Source organism: Palaemon carinicauda, chromosome 21 (assembly GCF_036898095.1).
Source record: "Palaemon carinicauda isolate YSFRI2023 chromosome 21, ASM3689809v2, whole genome shotgun sequence".
Classification (NCBI taxonomy): Eukaryota; Metazoa; Arthropoda; class Malacostraca; order Decapoda; family Palaemonidae; genus Palaemon; species Palaemon carinicauda.
This window is the reverse complement of record NC_090745.1, coordinates 55,556,572-55,578,365: the sequence shown is the minus strand read 5'-3', so window position 1 is coordinate 55,578,365 and position 21,794 is coordinate 55,556,572. Positions and strand designations below refer to the sequence as shown.

The 21,794-nt window shown below is 43.7% G+C and overlaps 1 protein-coding gene and 1 non-coding gene across 2 annotated transcripts in view; both read right to left on the bottom strand.

Annotated features, from left to right (window-relative positions):
- Nucleotides 1-21,794, bottom strand: part of LOC137614911 (diacylglycerol kinase eta-like) — a 773,025-nt gene that overhangs the window by 468,362 nt on the left and 282,869 nt on the right. The window lies entirely within an intron of this gene.
- On the bottom strand, nt 11,072-11,190 carry LOC137615550 (5S ribosomal RNA). Its single transcript, XR_011039249.1, has one exon. It is a non-coding gene; the product is annotated as a 5S ribosomal RNA (ribosomal RNA).

The following is a 21,794-nucleotide window of genomic DNA, read 5'->3' as shown; positions in this document are numbered from 1 at the left end:
CTTGACAATATAACAACAGCACTAACTGCTGACGTCAAGAAACTGTACGAGTCAGAAAAAGGCAGTATTCTGAACACTATTCCCCTCACTAAATTTGCTGTTAACCCCTCACGACTTCAACTACAAAATGTGCAGCATGTCTTGAAGGTCTTCAATGAAAAGGTTGTGGCTTCATTGAAGCTCAGAGGATGTCATGACACTGCTAAGTTCATCCAAGTCATCCTTGACTGGTGGAATTCAGTGAATGTATCTGGGAAGGGGGGAGATCAGAGTATGAACAATCAATATCAAGCTGTTAAGAGTCCCCAGTCAACCAGCCTGCAAACTTTCCTGTTGATTTTCCAAGAGGCTTCTTCAGGACATGGAGCAAATCGAATCAAGTGTTTCACCCATGACACCAAGAAGGTACTAGTGCAGATTATGCAGGGACTGATTGCCATTTGGCACCACTGACTTCCATATGTCCTGCTGCGTGAGATCCAGTGTGATCGGCTTGAGGGGGAGTCCTCAGTCTACCATCAATCAACTAGTGCAAATTTTTCATGACCACTGGGGATGTCCTTGTATGCAAGCAGCGTCTCATGAGATATTCTGCCATAAACCTACAGTCCGTCGATGTCCACCCTGTGTCGAAGGAACATACCTGCATGGGGACTGCAATTGACCTAGAGGATATTGCCTCTATTGAGAGGTGCACCACAGATGTGACACTGAATGGGAATGAAGAGTGCAGTGTGGCCTATGTGGTGGGGTTGCTTGAGACTAAATGAAAGGACGGTGTGGTCTTCAGCGCTGAGGAACCTCTTATGACCAGTGATGTTAAGGACTTTATCGAGACAATGTTCAGAGGTTCCCTGACAACTCCACATGTGTGCACCTTTGATCTTGTCAGATGTGGACTGTGTTTCATCAAGGAAGCCTGTCACCGTTCCTGCTGCCAGAAAAGACTGAAGGAGATCTTGACGACACTGGCGAGCTCCAGTAGGATCGACACTGACTGTCCCAAAATGTTCTGTCATCTGGCAAATGTTCTTCTGAATGTACTCCACAACCTAGAGAAAGACCAGCAGAAGAATGCAGTTCTTTTCCAGACCTCTGTAAAGCAGGTCAGGTTCGCTGATTAATCGTTGCAGTCTGGTAAGCTTTTGCTTCTATGTCTGTTAGTTGTGTGAATGTTTGTTTGTTTGCAATCACTATAATCCATTTTGTAAAATGTAAAACAACAGCAACTTGGGTTACTTTAAAAAATCCACTAACCTCATATAATAATACATGTTAACTTCGGCTAAAATTGGTATTCCAAAGCATAACAGTGCCTTAAAAATAATTTCTTATTTCACCATTAAAGTTTATATTAACTTACTGTGTACTGCATTGATTAAGTCAATAGTTGATATACTTGTCCTCTATACAATGTAAGGTTTCTAGTTTTTATATATTTGCCCAATATAGTGTTGGGTTACAAAAAATGCAACAGCCTCCGCTAGGGGAGCCAGGAATCTGGGTGTGTACATCATGTATAGTAGTAAACCTTGATATTTACACACACACACACACATATATATATATATATACATATATATATATATATATACGTATATATATATATATATATATATGTATGTATATATATATATGTATGTATATATATATATATATATGTATGTATATATATATATGTATATATATATATATATATATATATGTATATATATACATAAATATATAGTATGAGGCCTTTTTTTTACATTGGAATAGGAACACAGGCATTTATTGTTGTTTTATAAATGTACACACACACACGCATATATATATATATATATATATACATAACTTACTGTGTACTGCATTGAATAAGTCAATAGTTGATATACTTGTCCTCAATACAATGTGAGGTTTCTAGTTTTGATATATTTGCCCAATATAGTGTTGGGTTACAAAAAATGCAACAGCCTCCGCTAGGGGAGCCAGGAATCTGGGTGTGTACGTCATGTATAGTAGTAAACCTTGATATTTACACACACATATATATATAAATATATACATACATATATATATATATATACATATACAGTATATATATATATATATATATATTGTAAGGACAACATCCTACAATGCTTGCAGCAATATTATCATCTTTGTATATATTTTTCTGTACATATTATTTACACAGTCCGGCACAGAATCATATATATATATATATATATATATATATATATATATATATATATATATTGTAAGGACAACATCCTACAATGCTTGCAGCAATATTATCATCTTTGTATATATTTTTCTGTACATATTATTTACACAGTCCGGCACAGAATCATCTACCTTTCATTTCTATATACATTTCATTATTATATGTCAAGCGTGGGCTTTCATATTTATTGTAATGTTAACAGTAGGAAACAAAAATGCCCCGCATTTTTTACCTGTTCACGGTCAGTCAGTCACCTTGCTACACCTCCGTCCGCACAGGTCAATGTACTTTACCCGTGTCGGAAATAAAGCATCACTCGTCTATGGTCTGTCATCTCGAACCCTCACAACTGGTGACCTCACGACTCCATTCACCTTACGTCATTAACGGACTAATTACAGCGCAAGTTATTTTACGTTTTGGCATCGGCAAAACTTTTCCACGGAGTTTCCCTTAACGGACTTACAACAGTGATTTTGAAATAAATCGTTTGGGGGCGTAACTCCACATAACCCAACGCCACTAACGGACTAATTACAGCGCAAATCAGTATGCCTTCTGGCGTTTCCAAAAGCAGTTTTGTCATGGCAATTAACGACTACTCGACTGCTTGGAATTCCTGCTCCGTTAGCAGACTTGATATGGCTTGGAATTCCTACTCCGTTAGCTGACTTAATACAGCTTAATACTGAGTTTCGGAGTGTGGGGTCAGATGACAGATTCAGAAGTCGACAGTACCTGGCCCTTTGCAACCGAAGGGCACGGTGCAATAATAACACAAACGGCCACATAAATGTCAATGGGACAAAAATTGCAGATGCCTCCCTTCACACCGGACGCATCGACGGTATGGTTCCAGCGTGCCGAGTCCCACTTCAGGCTAGTAAACATTACCGATGAGATAAAAAAAACAGATACGGTGATGGTAATGTTGACACCAGATGCTTTTAAAAGGATTTCTCCCTGGTTGTAACAGAGGTCGGGACCCATAAGGTACAGTGACCTAAAAAATAAACTGACACGAGATCTACGAACCCCTGGTACCCCTGAGGGGCCAGCGCGCCCTCGACTTGATGAGGACGGCCCTAGGCAACACCTGTCCCTCGGCAACACCTGTCCCTCGGCAGCCTGGGACGAACTGATGGACCTCCTCCAGTTGAACGCGCTCGACAGCTATGGGCGGCCCAGGGAGATAAGCCTGTCATGGGAGATCTTCCTCTGTCGCCTTCCCCAAAGCATCCGTGCCAAGTTGGAGGGCGCCGAGGACCTGGACACACCGTCATTGGTTGAGAAGGCCAAGAAACTTCATCTGGCAGCCCGGGCTGCCAGATACGCCGCCACCGCATCCGTCAACGCTGTCACGGAGGAGATCGAAGATTATCCTGCATAGCCAGATGAGGTGGGGTCAACGTGGTCCATGGCAGGAGATTCCATAACTACCGCTCTTGTCCCCCGCAGCATCGACAGCAGCAGCAACGCCAGTAGCGTCCCCAGCATGAGCAACGGCACCAACGGGAAGACCACTACCACAAAGGTCCTCACTTTCCCAGATGGTATTATTCCCACCGAGTATGGGGGAAAGAGGCACGGAAGTGCGTCCAGCCCTGCGCCCATCCAAAAAACTAAGTGGGTGACCGCGTTTACAAGCAACCGTGGAGCAGGCGTGGCTCGATCACACGGGTTTCAACATCCTGGATGTCAACTCAGGAAAAAGGTTCCTGGTGGATATCAGCACTACAGTGTCGACTTTCCCACTCTCGAAGGATGACCGCGGCCTCCTGTCAGATGACAGGGCCGCCCTGTCACGCCAAACGGCAGCCCCATCACCTGTTACGGGACGAGATGACCGAAGATATCCATTATGGGCCGGGATTACGACTGGCTTTTCCTGATCGCAGACTTCAAGGTGCCCCTCCTGGGTGCCGATTTCCTTGCCCACCAGGGACTGTTGGTAGATGTGTGTCGCAAACGACTAGTTGATCAGGATTCATACCAGTCTCACCACCTCTCCAGCGGGCCCAGCCTTCCAAGGGTGTGTTCAGTCCCGGCCCACGAATACGGCCGCCTACTGCAGGAATTCCTGGAGGTCTTCAAACCCGAGCTTCGCCAACTGGAGGGGGTCCCTGCCAAGCATGGGATATTTCACAGTATCTCAACAACGGGCCCCCAACCAATTGCAGGATCTCAGCGGGGCCCTCCAAGGGGACATTATTTTCTCTAAAATGGATCTCCTGAAGTCCTATTTTCAGGTCCCCGTGCATCCCGACGACATCCCGAAGATGGCCATCATCACCCCATTCGGGTCCTACGTTTTCTCCTACTCAATGTTCGGCCTGAGAAACCCCGGGATAACCTTCCAGCGTCTAATGGAGAGCATCTCTGGGACCTTCCCTTCTGCACTGTCTACGTCAACGACATCCTTGTGTTCTCCAGAACATGGGACGAACACCTGGGGCACATGGGTACGGTTCTGAAGCGACTGCAGAAGAATGGCCTCGTGGTACGCTTCGACAAGTGCACATTGGAGCGGAGAAGGTGGAGTTCTTGGGACACGAACTCTCAAAAAGGGGTGCGCCCCGTGATATCTAAGGTGGATGCCATAAACAAGTTCCCGGCACCAACCTCCATGAAATCCCTGCAAGCGTTCATTGGCATGGCTAACTATTACCGGAGGTTCCTGTCCAACATCACCAGCGTGATGACGCCCCTCCTCAACGTCCTGAAGGGGAAACCGAAGAAACTATAGTGGGGTCCTCCTCAACAAAAAGCATTTGAGCAAACAAAGACTGCCCTCTGCAAGGCCACAACCCTGGCCTACCAGGACCCCGGGACGCCCCTGAGGTTAACTACGGACGCCAGTAACATCGCATGCGGTGCCGTCCTGGAACAGTTGGTCAACAACGAGCCCCAACCCCTCACCTTCTTCAGCAGGAGGTTGAAACTGCCCAAAACTCGATACAGCACCTTTAACCACGAGGTGCTGGCAGTGTACATTGCCGTCAGGCACTTCAAGTACCTGCTGGAGGGAACCTCATTCGCAATTCAGATGGATCACCAGCTTCTGGTCCACACTTTCACCAAGCCTGGGGACGCATGGTCCGCCCGACAGCAACGACATCTGGCGGCCATCTCCGAGTTCGGCTGTACCATCAGCTGTGTCCCAAGAAAAAAAGAACCGGGTGGCCGACACCCTGTCGAGGATCTGCATCAACTCCATCCACATCGGGGTGGACAATGAGGACATCGCCCGGGAGCAGACGGATGACCTCACCACAGTAGACGTGAGGTCCTCCTCGACCTCCATTCGGTGGGAAGACGTCAAGTTACATCCCAACGGTCTCACTCTGCTTTGCGATACAAGCACAGGTCGTTCTCGACCTTTAATCCCACCATCGAGGCGAAGGACCACCACCAAGATGATGACTGACCAGTTCTCGTGGCCGGGAATAAGGAAGGACTCATGCGAGGGACACTTGCATACACACCGTGTCAGGCCAGCAAGGTTGGCCGCCACATCGAGTCAGGAATCGGAAGTTTTGCACACTCTAAGCGATGTTTCGGACACATCCATGTCAACGTCGTGGGGCCCTTGCCACCCTCAGGCAACGCCATATACCTACTCACAATCATCGATCGATCAACGAGGCGGCTGGAAGCGACACCCATAACCGAAGCATCAACGGATGCCTGTGCCCAGGCCCTTCTCTGAAATTGCATCAGCCGTTTTGGGGTCCCAAACGACATGACAACCGACAGGGGGCCTGACTTCATCTCGGATCTAAGGGCATACCTCGCCTGATGGGGACAAGCCTGCACAGCACGACTGCCTACAACCCCGCAGCCAACGGCATGGTCGAAAAGAGCCATCGGTCCATGAAAGTGGCGCTAATGGCCCGATGCAAGGACGTGCAATTGTCCAAGCAACTCCCTTGGGTTCTCCTCAGCCTTCGAACGGCTCCGAAAGCAAACGGCGATACATCTTCAGCAGAAAAAGTCTATGGGGAGATGCTTGTGATCCCTAGAGAGATCTTCCCTTCCAATCCAAATACTGTACCAAAGACGTCAGCCTCGCCCGGCTGCATGAAAGGACAGGAAAATTCATCCCGTGCCACAAAACATACACAGACAGGACGAAACGTTTCAGGCCGGCCTTGCTGGACACCTGCCCTTACGTCTTTGTCAGACAGGACGGTCACCGCCCACACTCTAATGTCTGTACAAGGGGCTGTATCGTGTGCTGGAGAGGAAAAATAAGGCATTCAAGATCATGGACCATGGAGCAGAAGACTGGTCGACTGTGGACAGATTAAAGCCTGCTCACACTAGACAATGACAACGTACCCAAGTGGCAAGGGCTGTGCCCACGAGTGCCTCACCAGAATAAAACAGAAGACACAAGAAGGCCACCCAGATCCGGTCTAAGGAAACCGCAACCAGCAGTTGAACCCCGCGGGTTGCAACGCAGGGGCGGCATCCTGCAACTGCCTGATACACAAGGCGGAGATAATGGCCCTCCGCTGCTAGTTTCTCAACGAAGGGGACGCCTTCAACCCCCATCTCGATACAGAGACTAAAAGCGCATATGTTTATTATTTATCTCTTTCATAAAATCATTAAAATGTTCCCCTTTTAATAATTGTCTTGGGGGGGGGGGAGTAGTAAGGACAACGTCCTATAATGCTTGCAGCAATATTATCATCTTTGTATATATTTTTCTGTAAATATTATTTACTCAGTCCCGCGCAGAATCATCTACCCTTCATTTCTATATACATTCCATTATTGGATGTCAAGCATGGGCTTTCATATTTATTGCAATGTTAACTGTAGAAAACACAAATGCCCCGCATCTTTCACCTGTTCGTGGTCGGTCAGTCACCTTGCTACACTGTTGTCCGTACAGGTCAATGTACTTTGCCCGTGTTGTAAATAAAGCATCACTCGTCTATGGTCTGTCATCTCGAACCCTCACAATATATACACACACACACACACATATATATATATATATATATATATATATATATATATATATATATATATATATATATATATATATATGGTAAATAACAACATTATTCAGTGTAACATATCAAAATAGAAGCTATTTAAATCTCAAAGTGGTATGCACATATTTTACGGTAAACTGTGTAGCCAATCATCTCTACTAGATGTGCGATGCCCAAGTCGGTAGCACATACTGTACATGAACACCGCAGCTATCTACCCCGGGTAGTCATGAGGAGTGGCTCCCATGGTATTCAATGTAAATAATTGCCGCGCACACAATTTATAGAAAAATATGTGCATACAACTTCGAGATTTACCTAGCTTATGTTTTGATATGTTACACTGAATATTTATTCATCTAAATATTATAATTTATTGATGTATACATACATTTATATTTATATACACGCATATATATAATACATGCATCCTAAATAATTATATATATATATATATATATATATATATATATAGCAGCAAGGTAACAAATTAAGACACTGACAGCGCGACGGATTGGGTTTAAAGCAATGGAAAAATTGTCTATTTGACTTTTACTCCTGATCCATGGAAGTTGATCTTACTAGTATTAATATGGACCAGCAGGGGCACCTGCTTTAGTTAGATAGGCACTGTGCATTACAAGGAACTGGTTATACTTTAATGTATCTAGCCAATGAATCCTCTATGGATTTAGTCTGTCAAGAAAAGAGATGAAAGAATGGCCCGAAGTCTTGATCATAGCGGGGTGCTAAGAATCTCCTGGTTTATGAATGCTAAAAGAAATGGAAAATAGGTAATTGGAATGTTAGAAGCATGAATCAGAGGTGGAAGTTACAGCAAGTGGAGAGTGAATTTATGAAATATAGTTTGGACACCTTGGCCCTAAGTGAAATACGTAGTAAGGGGGTTGGTAAGAGAACTTTAGACTAAGGCAATATAGATATATGTATATATATATATATATATATATATATATATATATATATATATATATATATATATATATATATATATACTGTATATGACAAATTCGGAGATAATTTGTAATTTTCCTAACCATACAAACCTTAGCTATTTACATTGGGTTTACCTTTCGGCGTAGCTGAAATGCCGAGCCATTAGAATCTAACGAGGGTGTATTACCCCCGCGCTAGTTAGCAGGGGGGTAGGGGAGTGGTAGCTAGCTACCCCTCTCCCCTCACACACCGGTGAACTGCTTCACTTCACTTAGAGGTAGGACTTGTCTTGGGGGACAGGGCTGGCGGGCAATTATGTGTAAATAGCTAAGGTTTGTATGGTTAGGAAAAATACATTTAGGAAGGGTGGAAAGTCCCCAGCCATACTGGCTTTGGCTTTACCCGGGGACTCAGAATCCGAGTGAGTCGCACTCGAGAAAAGGAGTACCTGCACCTCACAAGTTCCTTGCTCCGCAAGGAAACGTGTGGCCTACATAAGCTTGTGTGTGAAGGAAGAAGTGTGACCCTTCCTAGGCAGTTGACCTGGAGTTCCACAAGGAACTCTGGGTTAGGACGTTCCCAATACCACCTCGTCAGGGTATGGGGGACGCGACAGTATTGACTCAATACTCGGAACACAAGGAAGCATGGTTTACCTGCAGAGGTTTGAGGTCAGCTATGCAGAGACCAGGATGCTGCTTCCCCAATAGAGGGGACGATGAAGAAAGAAGTAAGGGCCAGACATACTTCTTTCGTTCATGCAGACTAAAACCTGATAACAATGCCCTCAACCTTCTGCTACCCATCCAAAAAGGAGCCTGAGGTTAGACCAGCTGTTGTGTAGCCACCACAGAGCGATAGAAACGTATCGATACTCCTGTGGGTCACGTCCTGAAGGAAGCGGGCTGCGAAGGTCATTAGACACTTCCAGACTCCAGCTTGTAGCACCTGCGTCACAGAGTATACTACTCGAAGGCGAGGGACGTTGCGATGTATCCGACATCGTGCTGTAGGGCGACGTGACGGGGGAGGGTCTGGATTCAGGTCGAGATGGATGTCCCTGAGTCCGAGCTGAAGAGGTATACTGGTGACTATCCCCTGTGTCCTTCCTGTGCTCCCAACCCGGCTGCACGTGAGGACAAACTGCAGCTGTTCCCAAAGATAAACCCTCGATTCCTTTACTGGCAAGAAGGAGAAGGTTTGGGTCATCTGATACAGAATGGTGACTCGAAATCTTGAAGGAGTTGGAGCGAAGGGCCGGGACCCCAAGATTCTGAGTCTAGCAAACAACTCAGGAGCGAACCTGAATGTTGCCTTCCCCTATTCCTTAGGAAGGGCGGAGTCGTACGTGACCAAGAAGATTGCTTACACACTGGCCGAGGCCAGAGTGAGCAGGAGCACCGTCCCCCACGACGGAATACGATCAGAGGCCTGACGTAATGGTTCTTGAGAAGATCTCTTAAGGGACTAAAAAGTCCGAACCATGCTCCATGGAGGAGGTCTCACTCCGACTGAGGGCAGGGACGTTCGCAGCTTCTGATGAGCGAAGAAAGGTCCAGCGGGAAGGAAAAAGTCTATTCCTTTCAGCCAGAAGGCCAGGGAAAGGCTGAGCGACAGGCTTCACTGCCGAGAGCGAAAAGGAGTTTCCTCCCGCCGAAAAGCAATAAGTCCGTTATTGCTGGAGAAGAGGCCTCAAGGGAAGAGGTATCTCTCCCACGACACCAACCACAGAAGACTCTCCACTTCGCCTGGTAGACCCCTGCGGATGACTATCGCAGGTGACGCGACCTCCGCTCCGCGACTGTAGCGGGTTGTCTCTTCTTGGGGAGGAGGCGTAGCGTCTCCAGGCGTGAAGACGAAGCGATGCCACGGCTCGTGAAAGATGTTGTAGTGTGGTTGTTTGAGTAGCCTGTGCTGTGGGAGAAGCTCTCCCGGGAGTTCCGTCAGGGGAAGCAGAGGGTCCGGAAACCGTTCCGCGTATAGTCACAGTGGAGCTCTCACGGCCATCGAAAGGTTGACAGACAACCTGGTCTTGTTGAGACCCATTCTCAACAGACAACAATGGTGGGAAGACGCAGGCGTCGATGTTGTCCACCATCACCGGAAAGCATCTTGCCAAAGAGTCTTGGAGTCTGAGACTGGGGGGGAAGAACAGCGGAAGCTTGAAGTTCCAGGCTGTCGCGATCAGGTCCCCCAGGCCAGGACTTGCTGGTTACTAAAGGCCAAAGACTCCCAGGTACCCTCTATCTGCGAGGCTCTGCTCAGATAGTCGGAGAGAACATTCCTCTGCCCGGAATGAGCGAGCCGATAGTGGTATTGAGAGGAGCTCAGATCATCTCAGTCTCTCTACTGCAAGATGCGAAGATATGAAAATGCGTCCCTTGCTGGTTGGAATACGCCAGTACCATGAAGTCGTCGCACACGGAGCGACTCGGCAGGAACTGTAGGATCTGTAGAGGGGCCAGACTATGGCCCCTAAGCCTGCCTGAATGATGGAGAGGTATCCTTCAGGTCCTGACCATAGGCCTGAATCGGAACATGCCCCCCCCCCCTTTCTTTGATGAGTCCGAGAACAGCATCAAAATGTGGGGAAAGGACGAGAATATCCACTCCCATCAAGAGGTTCCATAGGACAACACCCATTGCAGGTCTAAACGTTCCGCTGGTCCCATAGGGGCCAGAAAGTCCGGTTAATCGTTGCTTTGATACCACCGGAACTTGGGCTGCCCCACAGGGAACTTATCCTGAGGCGACCGTTCGGGACTTTAGACGGGTCAATGAGGAAAAGAGACCTAGGAAACGTTCCAAGGTAGGGCTGAAAGCTCTGCTTGACTGAGAACAGGTACTGCGACTCTCCTCAGCCTTGCCACAGTCAACTGAAGAAAAGGCTCGGAGAAGGAGGCAACAGCATCTGGCATCCCCAGGCGGTCACCCATCCAAGTACTGACCAGACCCAACGTTGCTTAACTTCGCTGATCGGACGAGAAGCGGTGTTTCCAACATGGTAAGGCCGTTGACTCAATATCATGGCTAGATACTCCAGATGTTGAGGCAGAAGTAGAGAAGGCTCCTAGCAAATTACCAAGATCCCTCACTCATGGTAAGGACCCGGAAGCTTGTCCCGGCGTTGAAGAAGGTCGAACCCGAGCCTACCGGAGTCGACCAGACCTCCAAAAGGCGAAGGAGGCGGAAGCCTGCTCCTGAGCGGCCATGAGGAAAGCAGGGAGAGTTCTCTGGGGAAAAACCTGTGATGCGGCGGCGGGATCGCCACACCGCATCTTAAGTTTAGGCTGAATTCCAAGAGCTTCCTGGAAGATGGAGGAATGGAAACTGGAAGTACCCGTCCTTCCCATCCAGGGCCTAAGGAGTCCTGCCGCCTCGTTACCAGTCTGATCGATTCTGCTGTTCCACGCTGGACGAAGTTTGTTCGACAAACTTGATCAGAGCTGAGAGGTCGACGACGGAATTCCCGTCTCAGATGCTTTCCTACGAGAAAGGATCGACTGAAAAAGCCGGGGGGTGAAGCCATCGACGACCCTATGGAGGACCTTCTCCTAAGGCATGGATCATTCTGCCAAAACGGGCAAAACTCTTGCCGACCCCATGGCATAGAGGTTCAGTGACACTGAATTCGCTGACAGAGACGGAGAGATGGTAAGAGCGGCCGCGATATCCTTGGCTGATCACGGAGATCGTGCAGGAATCGGCATCGGGAAGCTGTTATCCGGATGAGTAACCTTAGGCATCCTCCCAGCGTGAGACCTGCAAGGGGGGGTTGCCAATCCTAGAGTTTGTGAACTCTGCCGCTCCCTCTAGGATTATGCCCCCCCCCCAGGAGAGCCTCCCGTGCTACCTATCCCTGACAGGAGGGGACTGCTATTGGACACCTTGTTTTAGCTGCCGTAGCCAGTCCGATAACTTAGGCCGATGAGGCTGAAAGAAGAGGCGCTGGAGGCCTGCAGGGTCTGGAAGAAAGCGCCTTGGAGGAGTGAAAACGAAAGTCGACTTCCTCCGCACAACCGCTGTCCATGTCTCTGTCCTTGGCCAAGTGTCTGAGCTTGTCGACATCCACGGATGAGACACCCGAAAGGATGCCCTCGGTTACTGCGTCTAGATGGTCCAACATCGAGCTTGCCGCAAGTTCAAAACTTGGCGACGAAACGCCAAGGTGCTGAGCCCGAGAGGAGGAAAGTACCCATGATCTTTCTTGTACAAAACCTCGGGTCGCAACCGAGGAGGGAAAGGACCTGGTAAGCCCCTTCCACGAGATGGAGAAGAGGAAGGGCTAAACCAGTCACCCCTTGCCCGACGAAGAAATCTCGAACGGAAAGTTCCCTGGCAAGACCCTTCCAGGGAATGACGAGGAAGGGCTAACCCAGGTTCTGGAAAGAAGAATGTTGCTCAGACCTCCCTGAAGATTCTTCCTGCTCTTGCATTTGCCATGCTCAGCGTTTACGGGGTGAAGACTGTGTTCTGGAAATACGCTCCAGAAGATTCGCCAGGCTGGCCATGCTGCGAAACCCGGACGGGAATTGTGGTCGCAATCGCCCTGGCGCCCGCGTGATGGTAAATCAATGGTTTGCGCGTGGCCGAACGTGGAAGCGCCAATGCGCGGGCACGCAGGAGCGCAGACGAAAGTGTACGAGGGAGCGCAGAAGGAGGGGGGTGAGCGTGGTAGGAAGGGCGAGAGCTGGTGGTCGGAATCCGAAAGTTCACAGGTGAGCGATGACCCGTAGGCGAGCAATGGATACTGCAGGAATTGAATCGACGTTCGCGTGATGGAACACCGTCGTTTCGCGCGATGGAACACCGTCGTTTCGCGCGATGGAACACCGTCGGTTCGCGCGATAGAACACCGTCGATGGAACACCGTCGGTTCGCGCGACGGAACACTGTCGGTTCGCGCGACGGAACACCGTCGGTTCGTGCAACGGAACACCGTTGGTTCGCGCGATGGAACACCATTGGTCCGCGCGATGGAATACCATTGGTTCGTGCGCGGGCGAACAGTGGGGATCACATGTTCCTCTACTAGACTCCGACGAAAATTTCTGCATCGTTGTTTAGAGGAACATGTGATCCCCAAAACGTTACTCCCAGCTCGACTAAGAAAGGATATTGACCACCCATTTAGTGATTTTAGTGTTCTATCCCTCAAGAAACATCTGGAAACTACAAGAAGGTCAGAACAACAATTATTCAAGCAGTTACGCAAGACTAAATTTGATTTTATGCGTGATGTTCCTCTTGACTGGAGAACACCCGTATTGAACGTGATCTACTCCCGACTTAGAGAGAAATTACAAGTTTTAAGTGTTCATTTGGAAAATAAATTGAATAGACTAATATAGGCTAGTGATTGGAACAAGAATTTTCAAGAAAATTGTGTTATAAATTTGTCTGATAAACCTGTATCAAGTGAAGTAAAAAAAGGCCTTGGGGTATGGTTTATCATTCGCAGTAAATAAAAAACCTAATAGTGTAGATATTGCCTCTGCCTTTGTAAAATTGGAAAAAAACTAAGAAAATTCCCCAGTGTAACATCGACATTGCTAAAGGGCTTATCTATTCGGTGATGGGATATGCAAACACCTGCAATTTCCCTAAACGGTTTTCAACAGCCTTAAAATCGTTGAAAAATGACTGTGAATTTCATATTACAAAAGCAGACAAAGCTAATGTATTAGTTATTATGAACAAAACAACTTATTTAAAAAAGATGTATGTACTTTTATCTGATGTTTCAACTTACATAAAATTAAGAGTTAATCCCTTAGACGAGGTCATCAAAGATTTTAATAAAAACTTAAAATCTATCTTAAAACAAGAAAAATCCTTAATTAATGCCTTTATCTCTACTGGTCCGTCTTTGCCTTATTTATATGGTTTAATTAAAACCCATAAAACAGGATATCCAATCAGACCAATTATCAGTGCTACAGGTTCTATTAACTATAAATTATCCAAATATTTAGTCAAATTACTTTCCCCGATATTAGGATCTATTTCAACCTCTCATATAAAAAATTCTGTTGATCTTTGCGAAAAATTACAAAAAGTTAACCTTACGTCTAGACATAGATTAGTAAGTTTTGATGTAACTTCATTGTTTACCAAAGTGCCGGTTGATGACTTATTGGATTCCCTGTCGGGTATTTTAGATGCTTATGATTTACCTTTATCAACCCATACTATTATTGAGCTCATTTGTTTGTGCATTAAAAAGTGTAAATTTAGTTTTAATGGAGATTTCTATGAACAGGTTTTTGGTATGGCTATGGGTAATCCTTTGTCCCCACTTTTATCCAACATATATATGGAATTTTTTTAATCTAGATTAATCCCTTCAGTGTGGTCTTCCCAAATTGTGTGGTATCGATATGTTGATGATGTTCTAGGTATTTTAGAAGAAAATTTTAATCTTGAGGGCTTTGTTTCAATCATTAATTCATTAGTACCATCAATAAAATTCACTATAGAAAATGAAGAAAATAACCGTATCCCATTTTTAGACGTTTTAATAGTTAGAGAAACAGATAAATTTAAGTTTTCCATATATAGAAAGCCTACAAATAATTTTTCATATGTACATTTTTACTCCGGTCACTCTAAAAATATTAAGCATTCAGTTTTTTCCTCCATGTACCTTAGAGCATTGAGAATTTGTAGCCCAGATTACATTGAGGAGGAGTTCACTAAAATAGAAAAAATTGCAACAGATCTTTGTTATCCTAATTATTTCTTAGAAAATGTATGAATAAGGCTAAGAAAACATTTTATAGTGTCCAATTAGAGAGAAAGGAAATAATTAATAATATGCTTTGTTTGCCATTTCATGTTTGTTTTTTAGATGTTATACCCCTTTTGAAAAAACTAGACATTGCTGTAGTGTTTAAATATAATTGTACATTAAAAAGCATGTTAATTAAGAATGTTTCTGGAAATGATAATAATGTAATATATAGCATTCCTTGTTCAGAGTGTAACCTATTTTATGTTGGCCAAACATCAAAAAGTATACCAGTCAGATTAAAACAACATCAGGTGGCCGTCTCCAGGGGTTCTCTTAGTAATGCCTTGGCCTCCCACTGGTTAGGGTCAATTCACATAATTGGTTGGTCAAAGACGGAAAAAGTAATCCATGTAAATGACTATTTCCAAAGGAATATTGTTGAATCATTTTTAATCTCCTGTACTCAAGGTAGAAATTTGAATCTAAGCCCAGGTCTGTTTTCCGTTAATCCAGTATTATCCTTTTATCTAAAATCTGACTTCTCCGGAATTATTAAGAAACTTCTCCTGTATAAATACGATGTCTTTGTATATGTATTCTCATTGCTGAGTTTGATAATGTCCTGAGTGGATGAAAGTACTAACTCCAATCAAGTCTTTTTCATTTTTCCTTTCGTGGCTATAATACATGTATATATATATATATATATATATATATATATATATATATATATATATATATATATATATATATATATATATATATATATCTATCTACATATATACATATATATATATATATATATATATATATATATATATATATATATATATATATATATATGTGTGTCCCATTTCAACGGATAATGAGACATCGGAACATTGGTTTTTTCACTTTATTGTGAAAAGGTTCGTGAATACACTTTACACAGCCTGATACTCTCCAGAGGAGTACTTTCTTGTCCTTGTGAGCACTTAACTGGTACTGCTTGCTCCTCTGAGTAAGTAAATGTAATGTTGCTTTGTCCATATGCTGAATTGTTAGGTTTTGAAGACATCTACCCTGTTATGGAAATACACTCTTACCCCGTCACCTATCAGAATTAACACTCATCACACATAACAGGGTTCAGTTTTCACGCACAATTTATGACAGTCATAGTACTCTTAAAAAGGTAATTAATCTCACTGTATGAAACCCATACTTCTATATATTTCTTATATAAGGCTTACAACATTACTCCAAACCCCCTTGGTCCTCACTCCAGTCTATGATATATGGAGGCCACTCCGAACCGGAATAGGGCATGGCAAGTCAATGAAGAGGGTCATCAGCCACTAAGTAATGTAAAATGCGCACCACTTCCCTGTAATACGATTCCACTAAGCCATTAGCTGACAGACTATATGCAGTCACTGAAACGTATTTAATTTCCATCAAGTCCGTGACCGACTTCACTACCTTATTTATAAACTCAAGACCGTTGTCACTTATCCAAATTTTCGGGCAACCAAACCTTGTAATGAAAGAGCATAGCACTTGGGCTAATGAATTTTTTATTTATCCAACATTGCCTAAGTATGAGTGTAACGAATAAATGCATCCACAAATACACATATATTCTTATGTTGTCTTATACCAGTAGGAAATGATCCTACCACGTCCATATGCACCCTATAAAATTTAATAGGAATCACAGGCCACTTTCTGTCTTCCAGTACAGTTTTCTTATGTTCTTTTAAACAGTTACAAGCATGACAACATTTTATATTATTTCCTATAGATTTTTTCATTCCTAACCAAAAGAAAGATTAACATGCTCTCCTTAATGTTCTATCAATCCCCAAATTCCCTGCATACGGACTATCATGTACATTGTGGATGGCTCGATTAATTAGAGAGCAAGGAAGAACTACCTATGCACTAAATTCCCCTCCCTCTTCTCGTAAGCACAATATAAGATATCATTCTCTCTAAAAAAAAAATTCTCACGAGGAACATTCAAAAATGATGGACAGCTCTCTGCTTCCCCTTTAATTACTGCTCACACTCTTTCCATTCATTTCTCTTTTTTCTGTCCTTCTCGGACTTCAATCACATCTGCATCATCAGTTCACATTGTTCCAGACACCCCTGGTCATACCCTCGGCCACCAACACACATGTTCTCTCTCTCTCTCTCTCTCTCTCTCTCTCTCTCTCTCTCTCTCTCTCTCTCCCCAACATATCCAGTTTTGCTCGTGGATCTCATTTTCTGATTGCTCCTCCATCCCATTTTCTATTTGGATGCGGACCTTCAATATTTTGGGTCCGTTCTTCATTCCTCTTTTGTGCCCCAGTTCTTACTCCTATTACTGCACCTCTAGAGAGAACATCAGCTTCCTTGTTAGCTTTAGCTTAAATGTGGTCAAACCCCTTTATGTTAAACTCTAATAATCTTTCAAACCATCTCGCTTGTCTTGACGTCAAGTCTCCTTTGTAAAATAAATCACGCAAGGAGCGATGATCACTTTGCAACGCAATCGGCTGACCTAATAAAGAGAACCGATGCCTCTCTATAACCCAAAGAATAGCCAATGCCTCTTGATCGAATGTACTATAATTCATTTCTGCTGCTTTTAATACTCCAGAAGCAAAACAAATGGGTCGCTCTCTATCTTTATAATCTCGTTGAGAAATTACGCCTTCAATAGCTATGCCACTCGCATCTGCTATTACTAAAAACGGGTGATGAAATCTAGGATAATCGAGTAACTCATTGCTAGTTATAGCAGCTTTCAAATAGTTAAAGGCATTTTCTTCTCCCACTCCCCAATTCATTACTTTTTGTGTCTTTAAAGCATCTAAGGGTCTTGCTATCTCTCCAAAACCTCTTATGTATTTATGGTGATACCCAGTGAGCCTAAGGAGCCCAGCTACTTCCTTAGGGGTACGTGGCCTGGAAACTTATAATTTACTGGGGCAGGGTTGGATACCTTCTGGGGTTATTATATGACCTAAAAATTCGACCTGTTTACAGAAGAATTTGCATTTTGACAAATTTATTTTCATACCATTACGGCGCAATGCTTCTAAAACTTTACTAATATTGTTATCATGTTCTTTGGCCGTTTTCCTTATAATTATGATATCGTATAAATAAACAAGAACATTATGGCCAATTAAGGGAGACAACACCGCCATCCTTACTCTATAAAAATTTCTTTCAACATTTTTAACACCGATAGGAAGAAAATTAAACTAAAATAGTTGATCATTGGCTATAAATGCCTTTTTGCATTTACTATCTTTTTGAATGCATATTTGATAGTATCCAGATTCCAAATAGATATTTGTAAAATATTTACTACCCCGTACCTTCACAAGTAATTCTTAGATTGAAGTCAATGGAAATGCATTATCCTTAGTGACTGCATTTAACTTTCTATAATAAACATAATCTCACATAGCCATCCTTTTTCCTAACACCTACAATTGGAGAAGCCTAGGGGGATTGGCTCAACTTGCTAATCCCTTGTTCCCTTAATTTACTCATTTCCCTTTCTATATCTCTCAGGAAATTAATGGGTACCTTATAAGGCCTTGACCTAATCGGCTCTGCCTGCCCAATTTCAATGCTAAAGGAAAATTAATCAATCCTCATGGGTGTCTCGTCTCCAATTGCAATTACTTTGGAATAATTACTAACAATGTTACCAACTACAGGTTAATATTCTGGCGGACATAGTTTTCGCGCTTGTATAGTCAAGTTCTGAGTGCATTCATGTGTGTGTTTTGGAGTTGTGGCTCCCAAGATCCCATTAATAGTAACTTCACATAACTCCAATTCACACATAGAATCACTTCCTAACACAACTCTTTTATTTGACAAATTAACTATTGTAATATCAGCTCTGTTCTCTTTCATTTCTGACAAGCCCTCTAAGACTACTTGTGCCTATTTGTCATGGGGTTTAACTATGACCTTGGTTCCCTCCTCTTTCAGGTATAGCTGTTTCCTTACCAACTTCTCTCTCCCTTCCCACACAAGCACTTACTCTCTCATGACTTTCTATCTGCAAAAGGCTTCCTCCTGCTTTTACTGTTATTCTATCTTTATCCCCGCAAATGTATATTTGATTGCTCATTATAAAATCTAATCCAAGTATAGACTAAATTCCTGGAATTCCCAAGGTAGGTAAGACAAAAAAATCATGTGTAAACTTCACATATCCCACCTTAAAGTTGAAAATCATTGTATGCCTTGCCTGTAGTTTATTTTCTCCTAGTGTGTCAAGAATAATGGATGCCGCTGACTGTGGTGGGTTTGAGGAGATTCCATGTTCAAGAAGCCAAACGCTGGCTCCTGTGTTGATCAGTGTTCAAATGGACTTATCTGGTAGGTCAATTCTGACTGCTAAAATTCCGAGCCGTCCATTAGGAAATGTGTGGCACGTGCCAATGACATTTCTTGCAATACCGCTGCCCTGCTCCTGTCTTGCTGCAGGGGTGAGGTTGGGGTTGCCGAGGAAGGTCCCACTCCCTGCTCCCTCATAATCATTCTCCCCGTCTCTTCGGCTGCTGTTTCTGCTGTAATGCAAGGGGGGGGGGGTGCACATCGATCTCCATCGTCTCAGCCTTCCTATGTTTCCTTTTCCTCGGATGTTGCGCGGGGGTTGGCGTGCATGTGCCACAGCCCGGCCGTCCTCGGCGTTTTTTGCTGGGCACTCTCGACATAGCTAGCCGTACGCCTGACAAGTGTAACAGCAGGGAGATCCTTGGGTGGGGCACTCCACTCGTTGGTGCCCAACTCCCCCTCACTGCCAATATCTGAAGACTCTTCTCACCTGCTGACTTCATTCTCCCCTTCCCCCGTTTGGGAGATGGTAGTTGCCCCTCATTGCATTTGTTCTTATGGCTGCCACCTCGGAATCGGGGCAGCTATATTCCGTCATTTTTTCTTCTAGCAAACTGTCAAGAATGTTTTGTATGGCTATCACTACATCTGCTAACGAGTGATTGTCATCAAAGAAATACCCACATAAATACGGGTTTACTAATCTGCGAATATGATTACGGACAATTGTTTTTTTATCACCTTCAGGGAGATTGTAGCAAACGAATCACAATCTCGAAAAATACAAGTTGCCAAACTGAGAACTGACTCACCCTCTCAAATTTTTGGTTAGTAATTTTCTTTCATATCCCCTTTTATTGCATCGGTAATGTGTATTTCTCGATTAAACATAGTTTTATTTCAGTATAACTTCTTAAACTGTCTTGTGGCCAAAACGTCAATTCCATTCTGCCTGAAAACTTTAAATCAATCATTCCATTGCTGGAGCATCTTGCAACAATCTAATTACTTGAATTACTCTTTCTCTTTCTGACCACCATATGTGGCTACTTCAAAGTATCTCAAAAACACTTCGATTTATTGATTGATTGATTGAAAGTTTTTTGGCATCCTGACATCTAAGGTCATTGTCGCCGATAGCATTTATTATATATGAAAAATAAAATAGAATTCAATTAAAACCATGAAAGTTAAGAAGTCATTATAAAAGTTAAATAGTTTTCAGAAGACCTGCTTCTGAAATAAATCTAAAAATGCTGCTTGCACAGTAGGACACATCATGTCTAAGAATCTTGGCAAGAATGAACCTGCCATCCTCACCTCAAGCCTCAAACAGATATCTATTATAATTAAGGCATTCGGTCAACAAATGCCTCACTGTTAACGGTACTAAACAGTCCTCGCAATACGGTTGGTGTTGGCCATTCAGCAAAAACTCGTGTGTCAACCGTGTGTGACCATGGGGTATCATGTTATACCTCCAAGGTGATATGATATTTGTTACTTCCCTCATTTTATTGCCATTTAGACAATCCCAGTGCTGTTGCCATTTATTACAAACCAATTTCTTGATGTGAGGTAGGAAATCATTACAGGGAATGGGATACCTCCTTGGTAGCAACTCTGATGCCGCATTCTTCACCAGTAAATCTGCGTTCTCATTCCCAGACACACCTATATGTGCTGAAACCCAACAAAATCTAACTGTTATACCTCTCCGTCTAATAATAAAAGGCCATTCTACAATCTTTAAAATCAGAGGATTACTAGAATGAAAAACTTCTAAAGCTTGAAGAACACGCCTTGCATCACTAAAAATTGTAAAATTATCCTCCTTTTCCAAAGCTATTTTCTCAATGGCGGTTAGTATGCCATACAGTTCGGCAGTAAACATGGAAGCTGTTAGAGGAAGTTCACCTCTACAATTAAAATCATTACTATGCACTTCAAATCCAACACCAGCATCAGATTTGGAGCCATCAGTATAATAAAAGTCGATCCCCTATGTTCTGCAACATGTTCCATAAAAAGAGAAAAAAAAAACACTTTGATCGAATGAAACCCTTCATTAGGTCGTTGATTGTCAAAAGGCCTAACACTTGTTTGGAGTTCTGGCAGTTTTCGAACAACGATTTTTTCAGTATCTTCACTCGGCTGTGCATGTGTGCTTCCACTCGTGTGTGTTTGAACTTTGTTTACATACGTCCGATATGCTGTGGTTGTAAGCCGCTCCTCTTCTTGTTCAACTAATAATCTGTTTATTAACTCAGCTAGGTTATCTAACTTATTTTCAAAGTCTTGCATTTGTTGCTCTCGTCTATATTCTTCATTGCCATAACCAATTGCTCCTTTGTTTTCATCTCCTGCAGCAGCAGCAGTGCCTACTATGTTAGTCCTAATATATCTAGACATCTTGCACTTTTATTTTACCAGCTTAAAGAACACCTTCACTCAGAGCATACGCAAACATGCGTATTCTTTCACCTGACACGAATTATGTCCCATGTTGATGAATAATGACACATCAGAACATAAGTTTTTTTTCCCTTTATTA